Raw genomic sequence first — 26,767 nt, forward strand, 5'->3', positions numbered from 1 at the left:
CGAAGAATGAAGTTCACACCACTCTTTAACCTCTTGTTTTGATTTAGGGTCATGGAGATAGACCCAAGTCTTATTCATTGCTTACACTGTCCAATGAGATGCTTAGGACCTGTACTAAATCTCTTTCAGTCACTCGACGATTTTCCCATACGATATCCTGTATATTTTATCCACGATTTCTGATGTTGCTTTTGGTTTTGGACGTCTTTGAAGTGAATCGTCTTCAAGGCTTGTACATGACCACGTTTAAGTTCAGCAACCCATCCTTCTACTGTTGTAATTGATGGCGCAAAGTCGTTATACACTTTCTACATTCGTTCAAAAATTTCCGTTGCTTTTAAACTTTCCAAAAATAAAATTGAATCACTGCACGATTCATGATTTTTTCCATTGTGACACGTCGATACTAAATGAAAACGGGTTTTCAATTCACTAAGGCAGCCTCTGAAGTGATTTTTCGTAAGGCCTTCTGAATGTCTTTTTATGTCGGCATTTCACGAAAAATACTGTCTACGTGAGTCGGAGGGAGGAAAGTCTGGTGAATAAGAATAATGTTCCAGTAAAGCATCTCCATCAGACGCATGCAGAAGGATTTGTGGATGAATGAATTTCTAACGAGATTTGAAACTTTTACTTTAGCCATATAAATGATAAAACTTTAGATCATTGTAGTATGTAGATTTTATTCCGAGTAGAGGAATGCTGGTGCCTGGCTAGAAATATATTAAATAAGATCAATGACGTTTGGTTTTGTGGCGTAAATGCTGCGCTAAAAGAAAATTCATCACCTTGCGAAATAAGCTCTGATTCATTTCAAATAAAGGAGGGCCTCCTCTGCGTTGGAAAGATCAGGTGGAGAAGAACTTGGTTGGAGAAAGGCCGGTTAGCACGACAAAGAAATGGCTGGCGCGCTTTGTTAAACTCGGCCAAAATCGCATAAACCTGTATCGCGCCAATCAAGAGTGTAAAGATTTTTAAATGAAGCTACATTTGCTGATAATAGAAACCGTTAAAAATAAAAAACAAAAAATAAATAAATAAGTAAATAAAATAAATAATAAAATTCATTGAAAAACTATGAATTTAAAGGCATTTGGTCCATTTTAATTCTGCATGAAAATCGCTATACTGTGCACCGCTGGAGGCATACAAAACACAATTTTTGCAAAATGCAAAATGTGCAGCTCTTACTGTGCAGGAATGACAACTGACTGACGTCGCTCACTTTGGGTGGCACATTCATAAATGACGTTAAATGCGTAAGTGCAGTATTTATAAGCCACTGTCGTCACCGATAGGCAAGGCAAGTAGGCGCTGCGCGTAAGTGAAATCTTAAACATTTAACTATGGAAAATAACACAACCATAAAAAATGGAAAAGTGTGATGAGTATAAGTTGCCTAATTATATATGTATATGTATGAATGTATGTATGCATGTGGACTGTGTTAAATAACAAATTTTAATAATTTATTTGTTTCGTATTTAATTTTAATAACTTTTTATATAAATATAGTTTATTCTCCTTTAAAAGCTATATAAATAAAAGTTTCATCCTTTGTGCAATTTAAAAAAAAGAATTCAATAAATGTGCTGCATAAATCCAACGAATACTCGACATATAATTTTATATACATATTGTATTTTTTTATATGATATATTTTTTTTTTTTAAACAACGCGATTTTTCAATTTATTGAAACTTGCACTTTATTACAGAATTCGATGAGCTATAAAACTGCATACCCAAACTTTTTCTAGATATTATAATAAAAATGTGAAATATCAATGAAAATTATTTTTAATTTTTTTTTAAATTTAACAAACCGATTTTTGAGCTATAAAACTGCATACCCAAACTTTTTCTAGATATTCTAATTAAAGTGTGAAATTTTGATTAATATTTTCTAAATTTTTTTATATATTTTATATAAAACTGCATACCCGAACTTTAAATTATGAAATAATTAAAGTATGAAATTTTGATGAAAATTTTTTGAATTTTTTTTTAATTTGCACAAACCGATTTTTGAGCTATAAAACTGCATAGCCGAACTTTTTCTAGATATTCTTTGACAATTTTGTAATTTTTTTTTAATTTGCACAAAGCGATTTTTGGGCTATAATGCAGTTTTCTAGATATTCTAATAAAAGTGTGAAATTTTAATAAAAATTTTCAAAATTTTTTTTGTATATTTTATATAAAACTGTATACCCAAACTTTTTCTAGATATTCTAATTAAAGTGTGAAATTTTGATGAAAATTTTTTTATTTTTTTTTAATTTGCACGAACCGATTTTTTGGCTATAAAACTGCATTGCCGAACTTTTTCTAGATATTCTAATTAAAGTGAGAAATTTTGATGACAATTTTGTAATTTTTTTTAATTTACACAAACCGATTTTTGAGCTATAAAACTGCATATCCGAAATTTTTCTAGATATTCTGATTAAAAAGTGTGACATTTTGGTGAAGTTTTTTTTTTTACCTTGAATTTATACGGTTTTAAATTTATGAAAATTAAAAGAGAAACAAATAAATCCTTAAAACTTGTTTATAAGTCCTGGTGGCCTATTTATTTAACGGCGTATGTTTTCAAGTGAGCTTATAAAACTTCTTACATAAGGCCAGGCAGCACCTAACCTATAGCAAAATAGATAGAGAAACGGACACAACTAATTTTTATGCAGTAAACGTAGATCAGTAGCTCTCAAAAAAGACTAGTCTTTAAACAGTCCGGTTTACTGCACGGCGGAGAAATTTAGCAAACAATCGCAGACGCACGCCAAGCCATCCATCCATCCAAGTCAACCATTCTTCAAACATTCACACCCCAATATTAAGCAGCTATGGCAACAGCAGATTTATCGTCACTCAGTTCATCCACCCCTACCGCACACCCAGCCTGTCGCACTGCTGTCTGCTTTTGCGCCACCGGATTACTTGCATTTCGGCGACGTGGGAAAGTCGCTTGTCGCAATGACAAAAGCAAAACTCAACCAGTAGGCATAAACCAGCAAGCGTTCCCGCGCTGCATGAGGTCGACTGAAAGCGAAATGTGGCAAGCGACAAACAACCGCGGCTCAGTGCAAAAGTGATGCCGTGCGATTAAATTAATTGGTAATGTCAGGCGTAAAATGTTCGCAATAAGCACCGCATTACGCTTTTGCCGCATAATGTAAACGTAATTATGTATGCAGTTATTAACGAAGGAGGAAGGGGGGAGACAATGACGACGAGGCTAATTGCAGTAATATTGAAAATCTCGTTGATAGTGGCTGCGAAAATGGGTGGTCGTGGTATTTATTATGGCGGTAAAGATATGCTTACTAAATGGCACTTACTAGCCGCGCAAATATTTTGACGCAACCACACGTACACACATATAATATCTACATATTTACACTTTTTGACCTTTCAAATCGTAGCCTAATGTGACATAACATCCACCAGCACTTTACTGGCGAAAGCGAAAATTTGACTAAAATTGTCGTGGTGTTGGTCAGTGCTAGTCACACAATATGGCGTCAACAGCTATACGAGTGTATGTGTGTATGTACTCATGTATTTACGCGTATGACCTCGGCAGCAAGAATTGAATTCAATTAAAAGTTAAAAAGCTTTAAATATTTTTGTTGATCATTTTCAAAAAGTTTACTGCCATTTCGAAAACACTTTTAGTTTACACTTTTTCGGGCTAATTGGCTTATGTAATGCGATCAAGGCGGCTAATGGAAAAACAATATTATGCGTAGGTGTTGCGAAGAAACTTTTGCAGTGCCATGAATTGGGCAATAAAGAACGAATTAGAATGCTGGCAACACATCGGTGACTATTTTGAAATAATTTGGTTTTTTAACTAAAATGTGACCAAAAACCACATACGAGGTGTGTTCAAAAAATATCGCGAATTTTGTGTTTTTCCAAAAATTATTTATTTATTCATTAACATCTATTTTGTCCCCTTCAAAGTAATCCCCATGAGATATTATGCACTTGTGCCAACGTTTTTTCCAATTCGAAGCACTTCAAAAAATCATTTTTTTTCTCTTCGTAATCGGCTCTTCCTCCGATGCTGTCTTTTTCTCGTCAATCGTAGCCTAGCGTCGTCCTTTCATGGGCCTCTTCAGTTTCAGGAACAAGAAAAAGTTACAGGGGGCCAGATCTGGGGAATACGGGGGCTTCATTAGTGTGTTGTTTTTGGCCAAAAAAACCGCGCACAAGCAACGATGTATGAGCCGGGCGTTATCGTGATGCAAGAGCCAATTTTGGTTCTTCCACAAATCTGGGCGTTTCTGGCGGATTGCTTCGCGCAAATTGCGCATAACCTGCAGGTAATATTCCTTATTGACCGTTTTACCCTGTGGCAAGAACACATGATGCACAACGCCTCTGCAATCGAAGAAAACGGTAAACAAAACTTTTATATTCGACCGAACTTGGCGCGCTTTTTTCGGCCTTGGTTCGTGCGGCAGCTTCCATTGAGATGATTGAGCTTTGGTTTCCACGTCATAACCATAAAGCCACGATTCGTCACCAGTTATGACCCTCTGGAGCAAATAAGCAAATTTGGATCGTCGCGGACAGAGTCCAACATCTCATTAGCAATGTTCATGCGATGCTGTTTTTGGTCGAAATTCAACAGTTTCGGTACGAATTTTGCGGCGACCCGTCTCATACCCAAATCATTGAAAAAATTCGAATGGCACGAGTCAATCGATATGTCTCAGCAACTTATTAACGCTGATTTGACGATTGGCCAATACCATTTTCTTCACTTCATCAATTTTTTCGTCTGTTGTTGAAGTGCTCGGGCACGCCGGCGCGCTTTTCGTCGTTCACATCTTCTCGGCCTTCTAAGAACATTTTGTACCACCGATAAACGTTGCTTTGGTCCACAGTAGCTTCTCCGTATGACACAGTCAACATCCGGCATGCATCTGCGCACTTAATTTCGTTTTTCCCACAAAATTTGACACAGGTTCCTTGATCCATTTTTTTGAATAGGTAAACATCTAAGACGAGCCGAAACACGTGCAAGCAAAGCAGCTGTCAACAATTAACTAAACATACAAAATGGCCTGAGTGAGAGATGTGAGTACCAACATGTTGCCACAAAAAAATCGAAATTCGAATATACGTAATCTGCGAAAATTCAAAATTCGCGATACTTTTTGAACACACCTCGTATGACAGCTTGTGCGGGGCTTTCTCTCGAAAAGTAGGGATATGTGCAAAATTCGATTATATTGTCTGAAATCAGTGGCATTTTACGTGGTGTCCTGCTGAAGTATCCGCCATTATTCAGACATCTTTTAATAGTTCTTGGATGAACACTTCTGCCGGATGTCTCGACGATATGTTGGACCAATTTCGGAGCACTAAATTTCGGGTTTTTGTCGACTTCTCTTAAAATGGAGCTCACATCTCGTCTGGACAGCTTTTTTATTTTCATATGGATTAGTCTCTTCGTAGATTTTAACAATCGTTTGTACCATTACGAAATATTTCTTTTCTTTTCTGTGGTTAAACATCAATTTTCTTTAATTACAAGTTATCAGGTCAGACCATAAGTTCGTGCGTATATTACCCATAATTTCACTTTTGTACGATTTTTGCATACAAAAAATTATTCGCGGAATATAACGGAACTATTTATATTTTCTTTGATATATTGTGCATTCAACAAGTGATTTCAATCGCGGATAGAAGCACGTGATGTTAAAAAATAAAATGGAATCTTCGAACGCGTATAAGAGGCATATTTTGTATTTTTTTATAAAAGTGGTAAAAATGCAACAACTGCTGCTGCAGAAATAAACACTATTCACGGAGAGGATATCGTGAGTGTAAGGACTGCGCAAAAGTGGTTTTCAAAATTCCGAAGTTGTAACTGCGACGTGGAGGATGCCCCGCGCGCTGGTCGTCCTGAAGTCTTTAACTCCGACGCCTTGCTCGAACTCATGGAAGCTGAGCCAAATTTGACAGTCAATATGATAGCTCAGAGGTTGAATTCATCGCATGGAACAGTTCACAGGCACCTGGTTCAGTTGGGAAAGGTTTCAAAGCTGGGAAAATGGGTTCCGCATAGACTTTCCGTCGCCAACCTTCAGCAGAGAGTGAATGTGTGGTCTCAGCTACCTAAACGGCTTGAAAATGAAAGTTTTTTGAACCGTATCGTTACTGGTGATGAAAAATGGGTCCTTTACAATAATCCTGTTCGCAAACGCCAATGGTTAGATAAAGATGAAACACTAGAGCCGACCCCTAAAAGTTTTCCCTGTCTATTTGGTGGGATATGGCCGGTATTGTTTATTATGAACTTCTGGGCGATAACTGCTGATTATTATTCCCATCAGTTATCAAACCTGAATGAGGCAAAGGGATATCGAAGCGTATTTTAGCTCCAAGGACAAAACCTTTTTTGAGCAGGGAATTAAAAATTTGCCTAAACGTTGGGAAGACATTGGAAATAATGAAGGAAAATATATTATTGATTAATAAATACTCTAAAAATCTTTTTTATTAATTTTAAAACCATATTTATAAAACGCACGAACTTATGGACTGACCTGATATTTTTGCTCGGGCTCATAATTTCATCCACTTGAAAAGACCAGCGACAAACCACAAAATAAACAGTCACGTGCACATAAAAGCAACGACGATTTATCAATGCTTGCGTTGCTTGAGTGCACCAAATCAGAGTTTTGTCATACCGCTTTTTTTTTGTTTTGTTTGATTTTCTTCTTATAAAGCAAGTGAAATAGTTAAATTTTTGTGAATAAGAATGAATTCTGAAACAAAGCTACATCAGCAGTTTTTTCAATTATTGTATATCTTCTGGGAAATAAGAAAATATGCTGCTGTATATAGACTTTTACAAATTTACTTACATTTTTACCTTAAATTTTAAATAACCCCCTTAAGTTTTAAAGCAATACTGCAAAAATTTTGCACAGCACTGATTTTTAATATAATCTCAGCTATTTCTCTTTAAGATCGGATCACTTTAAAAGATATCTCTCATGATATATTAATGACTTAATGCCGACTACGTCATTTGTTGTGATTTTCATACCTAATAAAAAATTCTATTGAAATTATTTTGTGAAGTTGGGCTCTATTGAATTATTTGACAGAATGTCGTTCAAATATTTCATATTTATAATTTTTTTAGACAAATCGCTACATTTATTTCTTAAAATTCATCGTTTCAATGAAGTACAAATAACAAAAAAATTAAAATCCATAAAAACTTAAAGTTCTGCAAGACCTGAAAGCTTTGATAAATATGGTTAAAGCAGGCTCTATTTCAATGCACACCACTGTGTACGTTCTAAAGCGCTTTAGAAACTGAAATAATTCTGAATTTAAAAAAAAATTCAGACATTTTTTTGTACGTATGCAAAATTTTTTTTATAATTTTAATTCAAGTCAAACAGGTGCGTACAATTTGCTAAATTATAGCTTTAAATTGTGGTTTGGAATTAATTTCTAAATATAACCAAATGATTTAACACTCGCTTCAAAAAATGTATATGTGAACATATTGACATACACACACAAATGTATCTTTTAAGACACGGAGTGTATAACTCATATGAAGAACTAATTAGAACAATCGTCGAGTGAGGTGTAAGCGTCATGTACGTTTAAAAGACTTTAATTTATTGCAGTTGAATGGATCCGCACACATAAACATGCATGTGTACATATATACATATATAAATATATAAAGGGTCTTTCAAAAGTGACGCCTAGATTAATTAGAATTATTTCAATAGAAATTCTCACCCAATTCAACAACAACAACGCCTAGATGATGATAGTAAATAATTCCTAGACGGTACCGGATTTTTTATGTCTTCTTTAATATTTGTCAATAAACAGATGTGCAATTTTCCACGATAGAACAGCGCCTTGAAATGATTGAAACTTATTATGAAAATGGTCGATCTTTGAGCACAACATATCGCAAAATTCATGATTATTTTGGTAGAAATAAACATCCGAACAAGTCGACAATTCAAAAGTTGGTGAAAAATTTCAAGAAACTGGTTCTGTGAGAGATAGAAAAAGTACTGACGGACCAAAAACTGAACATTCCGTTAAGAATATTACTGCTGTAGCGCAAAGTGTTGCCGAAAAACCTTCAACATCGATATCTGGACGTTCTTAAGAATTATGCATTCATGAAACGGCTCCTTAGCGGATTTTACCTGTAGTCCTTGTGGCAATAGTGGACATTTAAATAAGCATCGCCTTGGACAAAGCAGCACGCGAGACATATGGAACAACATGGAGACTAAACGGATGACTCGAAGCGCTGCACTATGTCGATGGCACCTGCATAATGACGCACACCTTCACTGACATGTCAAAAAAATTAGTGCTTGTGCAAGACACAGCGGCAAGAGTAGGTGTCAAGATAAACATCGGTAAAACCAAAGCAGTGCGCCTAAACTCCAACTACACACAAAGATTCAAGATTGACGACATAGACCACAAAAGTCCGTAGTAATACCAGTTTCCAAAACACTCGTCCAAGAACGTCGTGTAAAACATAGTTCGTGATACATGTTTTGGCGAGTTTTAATAAATAGTTTAAATTTTTGCCAGCAATATCCTTTAGAGATGAAAAGTTTACCGATCTCAGGCAGTTGTAACGAGTGCTGCTTAGAGCAGGACAGTGGCAAAGTAGCTGTTCTAACGTCCCGTCAATACTCCAAACAATATTTTACATTCCTTCCTTTGGGAGTGATAAAATACAGTTGGTTGTTTTCGTGTTGCAAGTTCGTTGCATTATTTTAGCAGTCCTGTGCGAGGTCGAGACTTCCCATGTAGGCTGTGCTTCCAGAGTTAGTTCCTCGTCTAGTTCCGTCTTCAAAACTGGGAGTGAGTTATATATGTGCGACGTACTCATCCTATGAATGCGGATGCGTGCCTTAGTCAACTCTCTCATTTCCATTAATTTCGCAAATTGTAACCTGCCTCTGATCTCATAGCTCGTCCATTTTGGATCTACAGTGTTGCATGCCTACCGAGCTAGTCATTACAGCCATTATTGCTTTAATAGCAGCTTCTCTACCGATGAATATGTTTGTGCAAGTGTCGAGGGAAGTGAATTCCAATGCGAAGTTCTCAGTTTGAAATATACTGCAATAATTAAGAAGCCTGAGAGACTTTTGGATAATCACACGAAACACCAAGATAAAAATTCTCAATTCGAATGTCAAGTCAGTTCTACTGTGAAGCTGCTTGTCTAAATCGCTGCCTGCGGGCAATGCTTCGTGTTTTCTGGCTCAAAACCAGAAGAAACAGCAACCTGTGGATTAGCACCCACCAAAGTCCAATACAAACGGAAGTACTGAAAAAGAAAAGCTGTTGGACGGACACGTTCTTAGAAGAGAATCGAGTAACTTCACACGCACTGCTATTGATTCGAATCCACAATAAAACCGACAAAGAGGCTGACCTAGAGGAGGAGTTTAGAAACAGATTTAAAGAGAAGCAAAACAAGCAGGAACGAGCTGAGAAAGATTTCTTCTGATAGAGTCGAATGGACGAAGATTGTTGTGGTCTTTTGCTGTATTGCGAGACTATAGGAAATTATGCATATACCTATATACAAGTGTATAAAGGGTGATCAGATTGAAGGTACTCTTTCCAATACGGTTTTTGAGAGATCACACGTGACTACTCTCAAACTAAAGACATACTTTTTCCCGTATTCATTGACTTTTCATCATGGAAAGATTTACCCCTCAAAAACGTTTACAAATCGTACAATTTTATTATGAAAATCGACGCTCTGTGAAAAGGATTCATCGAGCGCCAACTTATGGTGTTCAGAGATGATTCTCATTTTTGGCTTAATGGCTACGTCAATAAGCACAATTGCCCTATTTGGGGTGAAAAGCAACCCGAAGCAATTCAAGAACAATCATTAAATCCATTACACCATTTGAAATTAATCGTTTGTTGCGGCCTATGGGCTGGAGGAATCATCGACCCCCTATTTCTTCAAAGACGAGGCTGGCGTCAATGTAACAGTGAATAGTGAACGCTATCGCGCCATGATAAACGACTTTTTGATGCTAGAAATTGAAACCTGTGATCTCCACAAGATTTGGTTCCAACAAAATGTCGATACTTCCCATAAAGCTCGTGAAACAATGGATTTATTGCGTCATCGTTTCGGTGAGCAAATTATCTCTCGTCTCGGTCCAATGGATTGGCCACCAAATTGTGTGATGTCACACCTTTAGACTTTTGTGGAGGCATGTAAAGTCTAAATGTTTCTGGATAAACCAGCTTCTATTGAGGTATTGGAAACCAACATTACTAAATTTATTCACGAGATACCGCCCAAAGTTCTCCAGCGAGTCATTCAAAATTGGTTTTTACGCATGGCCAAATTACGGCGCAGTTGTGGTCGACATTTGAAAGAGATTGTCTTTAAAAAATAAATGTCATGATGGTCAATAGTTCTACAGAAAAATAATAATGTTTGCCAAATTAATTAGAGTTTTCCTTGTTGTATTTAAAATCCGATACCTCCCTTTATATGTATATTTTTTTCGGATATACATACATAATTGTTTAAAGCCGTATTTTGAATAAATTTGTGAAATCTGAAAGGTTCTACATTTTTGCTTGTTTTAATTTAAGCGTGTCTTTTGCGAGACCCTTTGCGCGTGTTGTTTCAATTAAAATTTATGTGATTTCTAAAAGCCATAAGGGGCAAAAATATTTATTTTTTAATTTATGCTTGTACAACAATCGTTTATCATTTCAGCACTCACCCAAAGATTGATGACTGCTTCGGCTGCTGTTAAAGTTGAGTTTATTAAAATGCAGCTACTGCTGTAATATCAGTTTTGGCGCACCTCACTAGTGGCTCTTGGCGATTTTCAAAAAATTCACACTTTAATATAATAGATATTTAAATAATATTTTCATTGCAAATGGGAGCTTGCATTTTTTTATAATTTCTTTATTATTTCTTATTTTGCACAATTTTTTCATTTATTTTCCACTTTGAAATTTTCTATATTTCCCACTGACATACATAAATCACTTATTGCTCTTTATTAAACGGGACAATTTAATGCATATTGATGATGTCTTTCATCATATTTCTTTATTAAATGCTTTATTGCTTCTGTTTGAAAATTATTTATAATTTTACACACAACAAACACTTCGCTTGACGGCAGAATTTCGCTAAGTGACGTTCACAAGTTGCACACACACAAACATATGTACATTTTTATTAAGCGCATACATATGTACATATGTAAAGTATTATAATTTATATTTATTGACGTCGAATTTTTAATCAGCTGCGGTATCACAACACCTATTGAACACACTTGAGTTTTTGAGTATTTAATTAAGTGCCTGTAAATAATAAATTGGTTAGTTATCAATTCATAGATGGAATGCATTAGAAAGTCAAAGGTTGCCAACAAATCAGTAGTGAACTTCTAAAAATCTAAATAAATATGACTTACGACTAGTTTTGGCTATGAATAATAAATTCTTGGCTTGTAATTTTTCGAAAACAATTGATGAACTCAACAAATACGGGGCAGTCAATGGCGTAAAGCTGCTACTTTGGCAAATTTCATGCTTCAAATTTCACTGAACAAATTTCTTGGAAAATTGTATGTAAATAAATATATGTATATGTATGTATGTATGTTGCATTGTGTGATTACACAACTCACAGTTGAAGCTTGACGGACACTAAATTCTAAGAAAAATCACTATGTAATCACATTTAACAAAGTGGTCGGGAGCACCTATTTTAGAAGGCTGATAATAAGTGCGCGCATTTTCGACTTTCTAGCAAATTTGCACACAGTGAAACTTCGCTTACGCTATGCAATAAAAAAAATTGTATAGCACTGGGTAGTTATTAGACGTGTTTGATAGTTACAAAGTGCAATAATACAAAGCGTGAAGTTTCCTTATTTTCAGTTTTGAAAATGTTTTTTTTTTTATTAATATTTTTTTTTTTTATAAAGGGTGTTCAATTTAGTGCTATCGTATTTTTAATTGAAATAAAACAACGAAAATTTAAGTTGATTGAGCAATTTTTATTGTATCTGTGTATTTTTTATTCACACATTTATTTTTTAAAGATAATACCTTTCAAATGTCGACCACAACTACGCCGTAATTCGGTCATCCGTGAACACCAATTTTGAATGACTCGCTGGAGGACTTCGGTCGGTATCTCGTGTATAAATTTGATAGCGTTGGCTTCCAATACCTCAATCGAAGCTGATTTATCCACAAACATTTAGACTTTACATGCCTCCAAAAAAGTCTAAAGGTGTGACATCACACGATCTTGGTGGCCAATCCATTGGACCGAGACGAAAGATAAATTGCTCACCGAAACGACGTCGCAATAAATCCATTGTTTCACGGCCTGTAATGCAAGTAGCGGCGTCTTGTTGGAACCAAGTGTTGTGGAGATCACGGGCTTCAATTTTCGGCATAGTCGGCATCAAAACTGTCACTGTTACATTGACGCCAGCCTCGTCTTTGAAGAAATAGCGATCGATGATTGCTCCAGCCCAAAGGCAGCATCAAATGTTTATTTTCAATGGATGTAATGACTGTTCTTGCATGGGTTCGGGTTGCTCTACAGCCCAAATACGGCAATTTTGCTGTAGCCATTATGCCAAAAAAATAGCCTAATCGCTGAAAAAAATTCTGGTCACAAAATGCGGATCATTGGAGTTTTTTGAAGAGCAACTACTGAAATTATCACGCTTTGGAAAATCTGCCGGCTTCAAATCTTGGACTAGTTGTATTTTATACGCTTTCAACCAAGATCTTTGCGCAAAATCGCCCAAGTAGTGCCATAAGATAGGCCAAGTTGTTTAGATCGGCGCCGAATTGATTCTTTCGGATCTTCGGCAAAACTCTTACTTACAGCCGCAATATTCTCTTCACTTCGCGATTATTTGAACAAAAATAATGTTAATATCGTTCCGCAAGCACCGTATTCGCCTGACATGGCTCCATGTGACTTTGTTTCCCAAGCTCAAGTTGCCGCTCCGTGGAAAACATTTTGAGACAATTGAAGTCATAAAAGAGAATTCGAAGAACACACTCGAACTTGACTTGTTTACAGGAGCACAGAAAACAAACTATGTGACATATCACGCTGAAATTTGCCATGTAAGCTTATAACAGTCCTACCAAAAAACAAAAAATTTACTTTTGCCATATGTCATCCGCGGACCGTTTTATTGATAACGTCTCGTTCATATTTGAGCAGAAGGTAGATAAGATTTGTAATAGATAATTGAGCGAAACTGGGTAAAGCTAACTAATATTGCCACATATTTAAAGTGTTGAAAACTTAGTATTAGAAGGTGGAACCAGAAGGAAGAGGCTTGGGATTAGAGGATGATTCAAGGACCGATTCAAGTTATTGATGAAAATCACCAGGTGTGTGATATTCCGCAATATCCACAATATCCGCAGGTGTAGCAAAAAAAGGAGAGCAGAGATGTCTAAATCTTTGTCCGAAGAAGAGCAGGGCAGCTTAGGAGATGGTGCTGAGATGATTCCACCTCATCCTCCAGACAGCTTCTGCAGAAAGGACTTGAAGCAATACCAAGTCTCCCAAATTCAAAAGCTGCGGCTTTGTTAGCCTTAAAAGTCGCTTGGAACGCCCCCGATCTACCCGTGGCCAGAAGGATCTCGTGACTTTGCTTGTTTGCGCACTAACCCAGTGCTCGCTGAGTTGACGCGAGGCCCATCTTTCGAAGAGTAGACCACAGGTTCTCAAGGTAACCCCAATCCTCTCTTTTTGCGAGAGTGTACATTGATCCGACGTGGGTTTTGCGCTGAAACATTTTCCTACAGTAATGGGTTCAGATTCTTTTCCCACGTCAAAGCTTTATATTCCTAGGAAATTTGCAAAATGTCTCACTGGACTAAGATAATTATCTCCTTAAAAAAAAACAGAGGTTGTCTGTAAAGTCGGTTTACTGACGATAGTTTAACGTGACAACGTCATAAGAAAATATTGATGGAATGGTTGCAATTTTCAAAACAAAATTTTAATTTTATTTGTTTGATAGATATTTTGTATGGATATAGAGGAGAAGGTAAATGGAATTGCAATGGAATATGTCAAGTTACATTTACACAAACGTGAAAAATGACGAAACATTTATCAAATTCATGAAAGATATCTGATATATGTGAATTTATATTCCTATATATGCGCATATACATACATATATACGCTCACTTAAGTAGGAGAGAGCAACATGTCGAACGTTGCCGTTCGTTTGCTTTGTTTGCTTTGTTCGTTCCGCGCTTTCGCTTGCAGTTCATTCAAGGTAACGGCAATGAGCAAGGTAACGACAAATGACCAAGGTAACGACACATTTTTTCGTGCGTGCAGCCGGCTAAATCGAATTATAAGACGTTATCACGTCAAAAAAGATCTAAATGGCTTAAGCAACCTAGTTAGGGTATGGATATCAAATGCAGGTATCAGAATGGACCTTAGGGCCACCGAGTGTCTTGTCTTAGACAAGTAACCTAGCTAACCTAACCTGACTCAACTCAACCCAATTCGAACTCATCTTTCACAGCGTATTTGTTTTGAGCTCGCGTGCGTTTTAATATTAAATGTTGGAAATAGTGTTCTTTCATGTGATTTACCCCCTTTTGTTATTGTATTCTTATTGAAGCATGGCAACAAGGTTGTGTACCTTGTCAATATCGAGGCAATTAAATTGGCGTCGGCGTCTAAAATTTAGATATACTTACATACTCTAAACGTAAACAAACGAATAACAGTTTAAATACAATTTCCAGCAAACACGCAATGGAAACGGTTAACAATTCTCACAAACCCTAAATCTGCTTTGGTGGAAACGTATTATTAGCCACCATAGCAGACTCATTTCGTTCAATCGCAATGCATGTTAGTTTTACAGCTTTATATTAACACTTGCTGTTAAACGTTTAACGGCACTGGGAAATCAACTTATGTATACAGACGGGTAAAAAAATAAGTACAAACGTAGAGCAGCTACTACAACTTATCCAGATAAAATTTATAACATTTTCATTTGTTTAGACTTCCATGAACACTGATTGCAGTTTTTCAACCACCAATGGTTGACTAATTTCGTTTGATCGCAATACATGTTAGCTTACAGCTTTATGTTAAACCTTAATGGTGCTTTAACAGCACTGTGAACAAATTTGAACTAAATCAAGGCAGCAAGGAGCAAAGTATTAAATTTCATTAACTCGACTTTTTCATTTCAGCCATGCCACTTTTGGTGTAACTGCTATCAATTGTGAAAAATGACGAAATTGCATTTCTGAAAAAGGATTTTCTCTAAATTGTGAGGTTACATCGAATTTCTGCATTTAAAACAACTAACATTTACTTCGTCAAAAAAGCAATGTTGCATAGTATTAAGCAAAAAGCAAATATTTTAGACCCAATAAATTTTCATTTTACTTTTTAAATTTAACAACCAAATTTGTGCAATGCGCCGCCAAAACTTTAATTTTCAGAAAATGTACGCCTTCTATTAATATTATATTATTATAGTTTACTTAAGCGTCGAGTTAAGTTAATGATTTCCATTTATTTCTATCGTTTGCGTTTTGCCACAATTGAGTTCAGGTAAAATCATTGCGGGTTATTTTGTCATGCATGCTGCGATCCTCTTGATCTACTCCTGCGACTATACCTTTATGGATTCCATTCAAAACGCATCGTTAGTATGTCTAGGGCTGGTTTTCTGAGGGTGTAGCCAATCCATGCCCACTTACTCTTACGGATTTCGACGTCAATTGTAACTTAGTTGCACCTTCTGTGCAATTCAGCTTCGCTATAAAGTTTTCTGGCCACCAAGCTCGTATGCCTATGGGAATCTATATATAATATAAAAGGTCAGCACCTTTTTTTCTTGCCATTTGGTGATTTTTTGTTTATATTCCGATTAGAATTTTGACATTTAAAAACCACCATATTGCAAAAACGAAATACACGTAAATGTTGGTGATGCTCTAGTGGCTTCACCTTGTATAGATTCGCCTTGATATACGCATTCAGTACGGGCGTCGAAAATGTTTTCCTAGAATTTTATTTTTATTTATGTACATATGTATGTATGTACAAATGTATGCATGAAAAATGTATTCAAATCAATCCACAGACGGTTACCCGCCACGAACGGCTAGTTTGTGAGATTTCCAAAGCACAAAAAGTTATATTTATTGTTTGGAAATTAAAAGTTTGTTTGCTGAGTAAGCGGCGTTTGAGCCACTACATTCTACAGATGTTATTTGACCGAAAATCAGTCAGGCCTTTGGCTGCTGAGATATATTTGTATTAAGCGAGGTGTTCATTCCGACCCATAGACCTTTTTTAGGTGATCTATAATTAACTACATTCGGGCTTAGTAGCTTGGATAAAAGTGGTGGGAACACTAAAAAAAAATATTTCAAAACCGTTTCAATTTTCTTGAGTGATCAATAATAGCAGACTATATACTTATATATAAGAACATACATACATATACATATAATAATCGGACGGACCTAAGAGATTCTCAACTTTAAGGTTTTTTTGCATTGTAAGGGTTATTTATTTTTCAATTATTAATATTATATAAAGCGGAAAAATCAATTAAAAAAATGGCACTAATACCAAACGCCAAAATATTTGTATTTGCCTCCTAAATATATGTTTTATTGATTTATTAATACTGAATTAACACGCAAGCAAAAATGAAGGTAAATTTTATTTTTTATTTTATAAAAATTTACATAACAAAAAAATACTATTTAAACTTACAAACTAAACAACGCAGCACTAGCATCAGAACCTTTCGGCTGCGAAAGTAAATTTATATTTTTAATACGAGTATAAAGACAATGGTAAGGAAAATATGTATTTAGATAAGGAAAATAATAAAAATAAAGATAAAGGAAATGAAAATGAAAAAGAGCAGGCTACAAACTGACATATATGGGTATGCGCTGCAACTCGTTTTTGCATGAAATTCCCACCGAAAATGAGCCGGCATGTACCGACTTTCACTGTTCGGTTTTCGTTGTCGAACATTAAATGCCACCTATTTGATATGTGTCGGAAATGAAAATTGCCATTTTTCAGACGTTTTGAAATCCCAAAGCAACGATTACGTGAAATTGGTAAAAAATTGCAGAAAACACTAGAAATGTTATCGTCCCTCATATTTATCGCTGCAGTTTAAAAAGTGCATTACATCTTCGAAAAATGCATCGATGGTATCATCAACAGAGAGTAATTTCGCTTACGCTCTTGATTCGGATTGATAGCTGTTGATGGCTAATTTTATCGAACACAACTATCAATTCATGCGACTCGCAATTCCAGTTTCGGAATGAAATCGCGTGATTTCCAGCACATGCCTGATGGGTACGATTAGAGAGAGGAGATAGAGAGAAGCCTAGAGATAAAAATAAGATGACACAGGTAGAACTGAAATTGAATAAAAACAGCTAATTATATTGGGAAATGTTACTGGTCGAATTTTCGACTATCCCTCGTAGAAGTTGTAAATAGATTGAACGGATTAAAAAGCTGAACTTCATAAATCTCACAACCAGAGAATTCGTTTGCTAAAAGTTATAGTGCCATATAATTTGGCCTCGTTTTAAATATGCAATTATGTATGTATATCTGTGGACTGTGAACTTTGGACAAAAAAAAACATACTGCCTACGTCAAAAATAAGTACACACCACATATTGATAAGTTTTGACTATTTATTTATTTATTGTGTAATCTCAATTATTTTTTTATAAAACTAAAATACAACCAAAAACTTTTTTAATCCGAATTTTTTGATAATTTTCTGGTATGCAGTTTTATAGATCATTTTTTTGATTTTTGCTATAATAAAGTGCAAGCTTCAAGTGATTCAAAGATTGCACTGATTTTTGGCAATTTTCGCTTCTGACGGTGTTGGCTGTTTTGGAAAAAATCTTAAAAATCTCTGTGTGTGTTTATATTTATATTATATTATTTTTTTATATGATATTTTGAATATAATGAAATAAAATGATGTACTTCTAATTTTCATAACAATTAAAGGTTTGGCACAACTATAAGCGAGCATCAGTTGAACAACGCCCACCTTCACTTTTCATAGAAGGCAGAGAATGCCATATGTGTACAACAGCTTGAGAGAAGAAAACGAAAATGTTACAGCTCTGGAGTGTGGCGAAATAATGCAGAAAACACCGTACCACACTTTTCCAGAGATTTAGTAACCAGTTAATATTATTATTTGAAAATTTTGTAACCGTAACTCTTAATACGCTAGTCATTAGCGTGAAGGGATCTTAACTCTAGTACGTCAGTCATCAATGTTAAGCACACCATGGGATGTGATGTAAGCAAAAAATGCTATTCTCATATCACATCAGTTTTTGGAACCTACAATATGTGATAATTATTAGAAATTATCAACTTTTGGCGTAAACGCACTCAAAAAACTTGCAAGAAAGGGGCAATTGGGGAGGGACAGTAATATTCCATTTTGAGAGCAAACTGCGAATTTTTGCTGGGAAAATATTTACTATGATACTTCTAAGAATTTGTGAGCAAGAAACGCAGCTGACTATAATTAACCGATTGTAATTTAAGCAAATCAAAGTTTTTAAATTCCAGTAAGAATTAGACAGTAACCAAATTTCTGAGTATTTGCTAGTACGGTATCTAAAAATATCCAAAAAACTACACAATTACGAATGTGCAATGGAAAACTGGGCTATTTCGATTATTGAATAGTTGCGCATATTTTATTCATATTACATTTTTATTTTTTAATTGTTTTGTCACAGATTTCCCAATATTCAACTTCTTATTTGTTTTTTACACGAACAAATGCTTGTAAACAGCTGTTATTCTTACTGACAAATTGTTGCTAGTGAATATAGCCGTAAAAACTTCCCGCCTCCCCTTAAAATAAAATATCTCTTTGCGCTCTCATTTTCCCCTTTCGTGCATGTTTTTTTGCAAACGCAAACACCAAAACGTAAGACTTTATAAAAATGTAGCGGAAAAACATTCAAACCACATTTTTTTATGTTTTCTATTTTACACTTTTGTATGTAAACAAGAAGTGAATTAGCTGTACGTCCTTTGAGAACGAAGCAATTACAATTGATTGCATGATTATTACTAAAGCGTATTTTTTAAGAGCTTGAGAACTTAAAATAATAAAAAAACATATTGTAAAATAGCATAAAATAAAAATAACAAAAATATGAAAATATGAAAATAAAAATATGAGACTTCAAAATTTGTTTTTCCTATACATTTTTAACAAACAAATAAAATTATTTTTCCAAAACTTTTTCATTTGTATATATTTTATGCCAAAAAATATAAAAATATTAAAACGAACTGAATATATTTCACATTTATTAAAAAATTTCAAATTATTACATTTTTTGAGTTTACTCCTTGTGTACGACTTTAAGTATGTAGTCTCACTTTGAAACTTTCAGGTATTACTGAGTCTCTGTTATTAATGCAAAAATAAGAAAAATAATTTGAAGGGAGTGTTTTTCAAAGATGACAAACTAAAATTTTCCGCCACAAATTCTTAACAAAAAAAAAAATAAAAATTTTCCCAAAAAATTTTTTTACATATTTTTCATAAAAAACAATCAGAAAAATATTAAAAAAAAATATTTCTTTATTTCTAAATTATCAATATTTAATCAATTTCAATAATATTGAAAATAAAATATATAATAAAGTTCAAATTTTATTGAAGATAAAATATATAATAAAGTTGAAAATTTAAAAATTTTTCTAGTTTAAAGAAAAAAATTTCTGAGAGAGTGTTTTTCAAAGTTGACAAAATAAAATTCTCCCATGAATTTTTAACAAGAAAATAAAATTTTTTGCAAAAAAAATTTTTTGTATGTATTTCATGCTAATAAACAAAACACAATTTATAAAAATATTAAAAAGAACTGAATATATTTCACTTAAAAAAAAAATTTTTTTAATTAAATATTTTTTTAATTTAAAGAAAATATCTGAGGGTGTGTTCTTCAAAGATGACAAATAAAATTTTCTGCCACAAATTAAAAAAAAAATAACAATTTTCCAATTTTTTTTTTTTGATATATTTTTCATAAAAAAAAATTCAGAAAAATATTAAAAAAAAAGTATTTCTCTATTTCTAAACTATCAATATTTAATAAATTGCAATAATATTGAAAACAAAATATATAATAAAGTTCAAATTGTATTGAAAATAAAATATGTATTTAATTAAGTTGAAAGTTAAATAATTTTTCTAGTGTAAAGATAAATAATTTGAAGGAAGTGTTTTACAAAGATGACAAAATAAAATTTTCCGCCAATTTTCTTAACAAAAAAAATAAAAATTTTCCCAAAAAATTTTTTTATATATTTTTCATAAAAAAAAAAACAGAAAAATATTAAAAAAAAATCTTTCGTTATTTCTAAATTATCAATATTTAATCAATTTCAATAATATTGAAAATAAAATATACATAATATATAATAAAGTTCAAATTTTATTGAAAATAAAATATATAATAAAGTTGAAAATTTAAAAATTTTTCTAGTTTAAAGAAGAAAAAATCTGAGAGAGTGTTTTTCAAAGTTGACAAAATAAAATTCTCCCATAAATTTTTAACAGAAAATGAAAATTTTTCCAAAAAAAGTTTTTTGTATGTATTTCATGCTATTAAAAAAACAATTTATAAAAATATTAAAAAGAACTGAATATATTTCAGTAAAAAAAAATAATTTTTTTTTAATTTAAAGAAAATATTTGAGGGAGTGTTCTTCAAAGATGACAAATAAAATTTTTTGCCATAAATTTTTAATAAAAAAGTAAAATTTTTGCAAAAACAATTTTTTTTAATATGTTTTGCCCTAAAAAATTAAAAACCTAAGCAATAAAAATATTAAAAAGAACTGAACATATTTCGTTTTGTAAAACTATATCGAAATTTTCCATATTTATTAAATTTCAGCATTATTAAATTTTTTTAGTTTACTCCTTGGTGTAGTGCTGTCCGTTTTAAACTGAAACTTTGAATTTCTCAGGCATTACTGAGCTTCAGCTATTAATGAAAAAATATATATAAAAAAAGTGTAAGGGAGGTGTTTTTAAAGATGGAAAAATAAAAAAAAACAAGAGCTTAAGAACCTTTTCGCAAAGAAACTTTCAAAACTTTATTTTTAAACAAGACATTTTTAACTAAAGCTACATTTTTTAAAATTTCAACACTTATCCCACGACAGTCGGTTCTGCGTTACCGGAACGAACCGGATTTATATCCGGCCAAGGACTTTCACTTCTGCAGCATTCCTCATATGGCGAATGTTTATGCTGCTACAACAAAAACAACAACATTGAAAAATAAAATTTTTTCTCGTAAATTTTTAACCAAAAACTTAAAATTTGTTTCCAAAAAAATTTCGTTTAATGCATATATTTTATTCCAAAAAATTAAAAAAATATATATATGTATATAATATATAAAAATTAAAAAAATAAAATATAAAAAAATTGAAATACTCTATATCGAAATTTTCAATGTTGGATAAATTTCAAAATTTGAGGGAGCATTTTTCAAAGATGACCAAAGAAAATTGAATTTGTATGGATATATAATATGTTAGGATATTTTTTTTTTTATTTATAAAAATATTGAAACAAATATTTCACTTCAGAAAACTCTATACTAAAATTCTCAATATTGAGCAAATTTCAAAATAATTGAATCTTTTCAGTTTTCTTCTTCTTTAACTCACGCCCACGACAATAACCAAATACTTTGATCACTTGACATGGAATCGCTCATTATGAAAAATTTAAGACATTGCATTTGCTATTTCCTACGAAACACCATCAAACTAAATGAAATAAAAAGACTCTAGGAAAATCACCATAAGGAAGGCACGAGCAGAGTTCATAAAATACTCGCTTGCACGAGTTCAGCTATGAAGGCACATAACATAACTCGCAAATATGCACTTGCGCGCCGAATTTACTGATTTATCTATCATACAAACAAACACAGATAGTTATCAATGTGTGTTGCAGCATTAATTTTTAATTTACATATCACAACAATGACTGTTTATTCTACGATTTCCATGGCGATTTGTACGCTTTGCGATTTTATGCGCAAATTAAAGCAAGGCGAAATGGACGCGAATCAGCAGTAAAAAACTCGTAGATATGAATTTATGATGCGAACGTAAGAGTCAATAACGGGGGCGCAATGCATTATTGCTTACAGCTGAAACGCATTGATAATTGAAAATTTTATGGGCACACTGCCGCTGCCAATTGCTTGTATGGTGGGCTAGGACGCTTCATGAGAACAACATACATACATGCGGCCGTCGTAGGCGAATAGTGCACGCCCCTCGGCATACACTTCTGTTATGGAAAAAAAGGTCCTCAGCAAAGACCATCTCTACCGGTACACAATAGCATAAAATATGAGGTTCTTCACTTTTTAGATGCAAATCACGGTTGGAGCAAAACCTCGGCCTAAATCAGTCATGGTTGAAGATTATACACCGCGTTATTTTTATTGACTTTTTAGGTGTGTATGAATGTAGTGGTTGCCAGCGCATTGCGAGTTTGACTAAAAAGGCGCGTGCGCATGCGTGTCTGGCGCATATTCTTTATTCGAACATTAATCTCGCTTCCTTTTTTTATTCACACCAATTCGCCACACAAGCGGAATGTACAACAATAGCGTGTGATAAAAGGCGCTGAACCCAAAAAAATAAAAATAATAATTAAATTCTTTTAACGCCGATGAGGAACCACATCGAATCGAAATTACGCACGACTTCCTCCGAGAGAAAAAATAACAAAAAGTGGTGGTTAGTGTAGGGCAAATGCAGCAACGCGTTGACGTTGGCGTTAAATTGGGTTGACTCAAGAGCTATGCGGGCAGCGTTGTTCGGCGCGTTTGTATCTGTTAATTGAAGTTGAAGCTTTCCAACGATACTTGAGCTGATAATAAAATGACAATTCTCAAATCGATCAGCTATAAGTATAAATAACGCGAGTGACTACATCGTCGATCGCTACCAGCCAGCGCGCTGATAGCTGACTCAAGCGGTAATGACTTTGAAAGCAACACGGGCGCACAAATACGCGTACACCTACATATGTCGGTATATATACAGGCACTCATTTTTAAATCTTCCGCGGTATAAAGTAGTGCACGCGTTAGGATATTATAAAATGGAATCCTAAAATAGTTGAAAGTGGGAACGCGTGCATTTTTTTTTTGTGCACTTGAAGCACACATTGAAAAAGCGTGAGCTCCGCCAGCTTAGTTGTTTAATTGCGTTCTGCGCTATCCATAGACGTCCAACATTCAATGTCATCCTGCTCACCGTCATGCCTACACGCCTCTGCCGCGCGGTGTGCTGAAAAAGCGCCTAAAATGCGAAAAAAACGTTCAAACATTCAACTAAAACACCAGCAACAAAAAGGAAAAACGTCACGCATGATATAAAACTATGAAAAGAAACAACGCCACGCTAGCCGCGACTATAACAAACTTATCAATACGCAGCGCGTTCATGATGCAGCCGCTACGCACACACTCACAACGATAACCTGTGTTTTATTGCTCTTTTTTCGGCGGCGCGCTGATACAAACAAAACTGCGCTGCCGCATTCAAGCAGTCAGCGCTAACCGGCCAGCGGCCAACGTAATCGAGGTGAGTGCCGCTACCAAACAAATCACCAAAATTGTAACACTACCACGCGCACTCACTTTGCCGGCACAAAAATACGCATACCGTAGAACAAACAAAAAAATATTTGTATGTATTAATGATAACTTTTTTTTTACACTACCTATTTCGAATGCTGAAAGTTAAACTTCTTTCTAGTCACAAACAAAAAAACGCACAATTCACACGCATTCACATGAAACACCTTTTTAACGTTTCAGAGCGCGAAACACCACCGACTATATGCAGCAGCAAAAGACGACTAAACGTCAATGGGCTGCTGGCTGTAGTTGAAAGCGAACTACTGCGGCCAACAGTTCAAATTGAAGTTAAAAGAAATACACAGATACGCAGCCAACAACACATCCATACACACAGCAGCGTAAGTACAAGCGGTGGCCAGCTGGCTGCTCAAAGATACTTGTGTGTGTTGTAATACATCAGTATAATTGCGGAAAGAGCAGGCCAAAAAACGAGCATTTGCGGAGTATCTTTTGGATACAACATAGCCCAGCAGTGGAAAATGGTGGGTTCGCCAAGCGGGCATTTATTTTATTTATTTTTTTTTTACCGTAATACCTATGAAAAGGAAAGATTTCCAATTAAGTAATATCGTAGTTTGGCTCTGGCTTAATTGAATTCAATTTGCTAAAGACACACAGATGTAATAATAGTAGTGTAGCGTGCTACAACCGCGAGACAATAAGGCCATATTCAAATAGTCCAATTAACTGAGGCAATTAAATTTGGTGTTCATCATCATCGTCATTGCGGGCTGGACTGGACAACCTTGATCGCGCCTTCGCTGGCTGCAGCATATGCATCCAATTGTCGCGATTTGGTGCCTGCGCCTCCATGCCCGAAATCACAAAAAACCTGTGCGACTTCATCTACACCGTCAATCCTTGTGAGCGGCGGGCGACCCCTTCTTCTCTGACTGTGTCACTTTCCAAAGAGTATATGTTGGGGTCGGTAATCGGTATTAGACCCGTCATATGTGGCCTGAAGCCTCTTTGAAGCCTGGTATTTTTCAGAAAATAAGAACATAAGAACCTTTTCGCAAAGAAACTTTCAAAACTTAATTTTTAAACAAGAAACTTTTAATTAAAGCTACATTTTTTTTTAACTTCAACACTTATCATGAACTGGAGGCCACTGTAACTGGCCGGGATTATGTTTCTCGCTGTGAATGTGAAATATGAAATGATAAGAATTGCTTTTTCTAATAGCCGCCACTGCTATCCAAATACATCCAAATATCCAAATCCATTTCCGCCAAAAAAAAAATCCAATCTTTGAGAAAAGACATTTTAAATGTTTTGATGGTGATTTAGGCGATTTCTAATTTTTTAATTTTATTTTTATTATTTTTTTTTTTGTAAAGCTTACATGATAATAAAATTATAAGTAAACTCAAGCAAACGCAGCGCTATCAGCAGAGGCTTTCGGCTGGCTGGTGATGTGTGTTGGATCAGATACGACGGAGTAGGTCGGTGTCCTTCAAAAATTTTTAAATTTTTTTAATGTTTTCTTCAGTGGCATCTTTTAAAAGTAGAAGAGGAGCTATGTTGCTGAAGTGGTGATGCCTCTGAGAGCAACGGGCAGATGTTGGATGTATGTATTACCCTGTAATAGGTGTACGCTAGCAATTATGGTGTGCCCAATACGGAGTCGTATGTATGGGGTAATGTGGTTGGTGGGTACCGATGATGGATAGGCAGGTTTTGTACGTTTGGGGTTAATGTTCGAATAATGGTGTTTATAATACGACCATTCACGAAGTAACTTAGTTTGCCTCTGTTCATGAATAAGTCGGTATATGTCGCTAGGTAGGATGACTTCTGATGTGACTGTTGGTGTAATGGAAATGTCCTTGGCAATTGTATCTGCCAGTGTGTTACCCTGGATGCCGGAGTGCCCAGGTATCCACATAATTTTGATGCTACTCCGATGGGTAATTAGTATGTTTTTAATACTGTCGATGATTTTGCTTGATTTTTTGTGGTTTTTGATGGCTTGGAAGCAAGACAAACTATCGGAGCAAAAAATTTGGCTTTAAAATTATTTCCGAAATCAATTTAGATCTCGGTTTTTCACCATTTTCAAAAACAAACATAATATTTGCCGCTCTCAATAATTACACCATTGTGCTTTCTTATTTATGTTTTACTTCACTTGACTGCTGAAATATGGCCTCTGTCGTCACTGCCAAAAACCAAATAACTTTTTTTTTGGCTTGTTTGCAAATGCATGATTAATCATCATAATAATATGACTTGCATGATTACGTATTCTAGAATTTAGTATATATAATTGGCGCGTACACCCTTTTTAGGGGTTTGGCCGAGCTCCTCCTCCTATTGGTGGTGTGCGTCCCGATGTTGTTCCACAAATGGAGGGACCTACAGTTTTAAGCCGACTCCGAACGGCAGATATTTTTATGAGGAGCTTTTTCAAGGCAGAAATACACTCGGAGGTTTGCCATTGCCTGCCGAGGGGCTACCGCTATTAGAAAAAAAATTTTTTTTTTCTTAATTTTGGTGTTTCACCGAGATTCGAACCAACGTTTTCTCTGTGAATTGCGAATGGTAGTCACGCACCAGCCCATTCGGCTACGGCGGCCGCCAAGGAATAAATAGTCAATATTAAACTTCAAAGCAGTATTTAAAAACTTACTTTTTCTCTTCCATTTCTGCTCTACAGTGAAAAATTTTCTACAGCGATTGATTAGCTAGTGATTACCATCAGATTGTCAAAATTTTAATGATAGAACTGCAAATATTACTGTTCGAACACTCCCTCTTTCACCATGTATAAACTAAGGTTTTCTCATTATGCCTTTGCGCTTTCTTATTTATATTTTACTTCACTTGACTGCTGAAATGTGGCCTCTGTCGTCACTGTCAAAAACCAAATAATTTTTTCTTGCTTGTTTGCAAGTGCATGA

The 26,767-nt window shown here is 34.7% G+C and overlaps 1 protein-coding gene across 4 annotated transcripts in view; it reads right to left on the reverse strand.

Moving 5' to 3' along the window:
- The window catches only part of LOC129242626 (extracellular sulfatase SULF-1 homolog), a 283,861-nt gene extending 259,805 nt beyond the window's left edge, over nt 1–24,056 (reverse strand). For all 4 annotated transcript variants that reach the window (XM_054879425.1, XM_054879383.1, XM_054879417.1 and 1 more), the window contains exons 1-2: nt 23,945–24,056; nt 10,808–11,405 (exon numbers count right to left, since the gene is read on the reverse strand). The gene's annotated coding sequence lies outside the window, so the exon portion shown is untranslated. The remainder of the gene's footprint in view (nt 1–10,807; nt 11,406–23,944) is intronic.
- Between the last annotated feature and the right edge of the window lie 2,711 nt (nt 24,057–26,767).

Source organism: Anastrepha obliqua, chromosome 1 (genome assembly GCF_027943255.1).
Source record: "Anastrepha obliqua isolate idAnaObli1 chromosome 1, idAnaObli1_1.0, whole genome shotgun sequence".
Lineage (NCBI taxonomy): Eukaryota > Metazoa > Arthropoda > Insecta > Diptera > Tephritidae > Anastrepha > Anastrepha obliqua.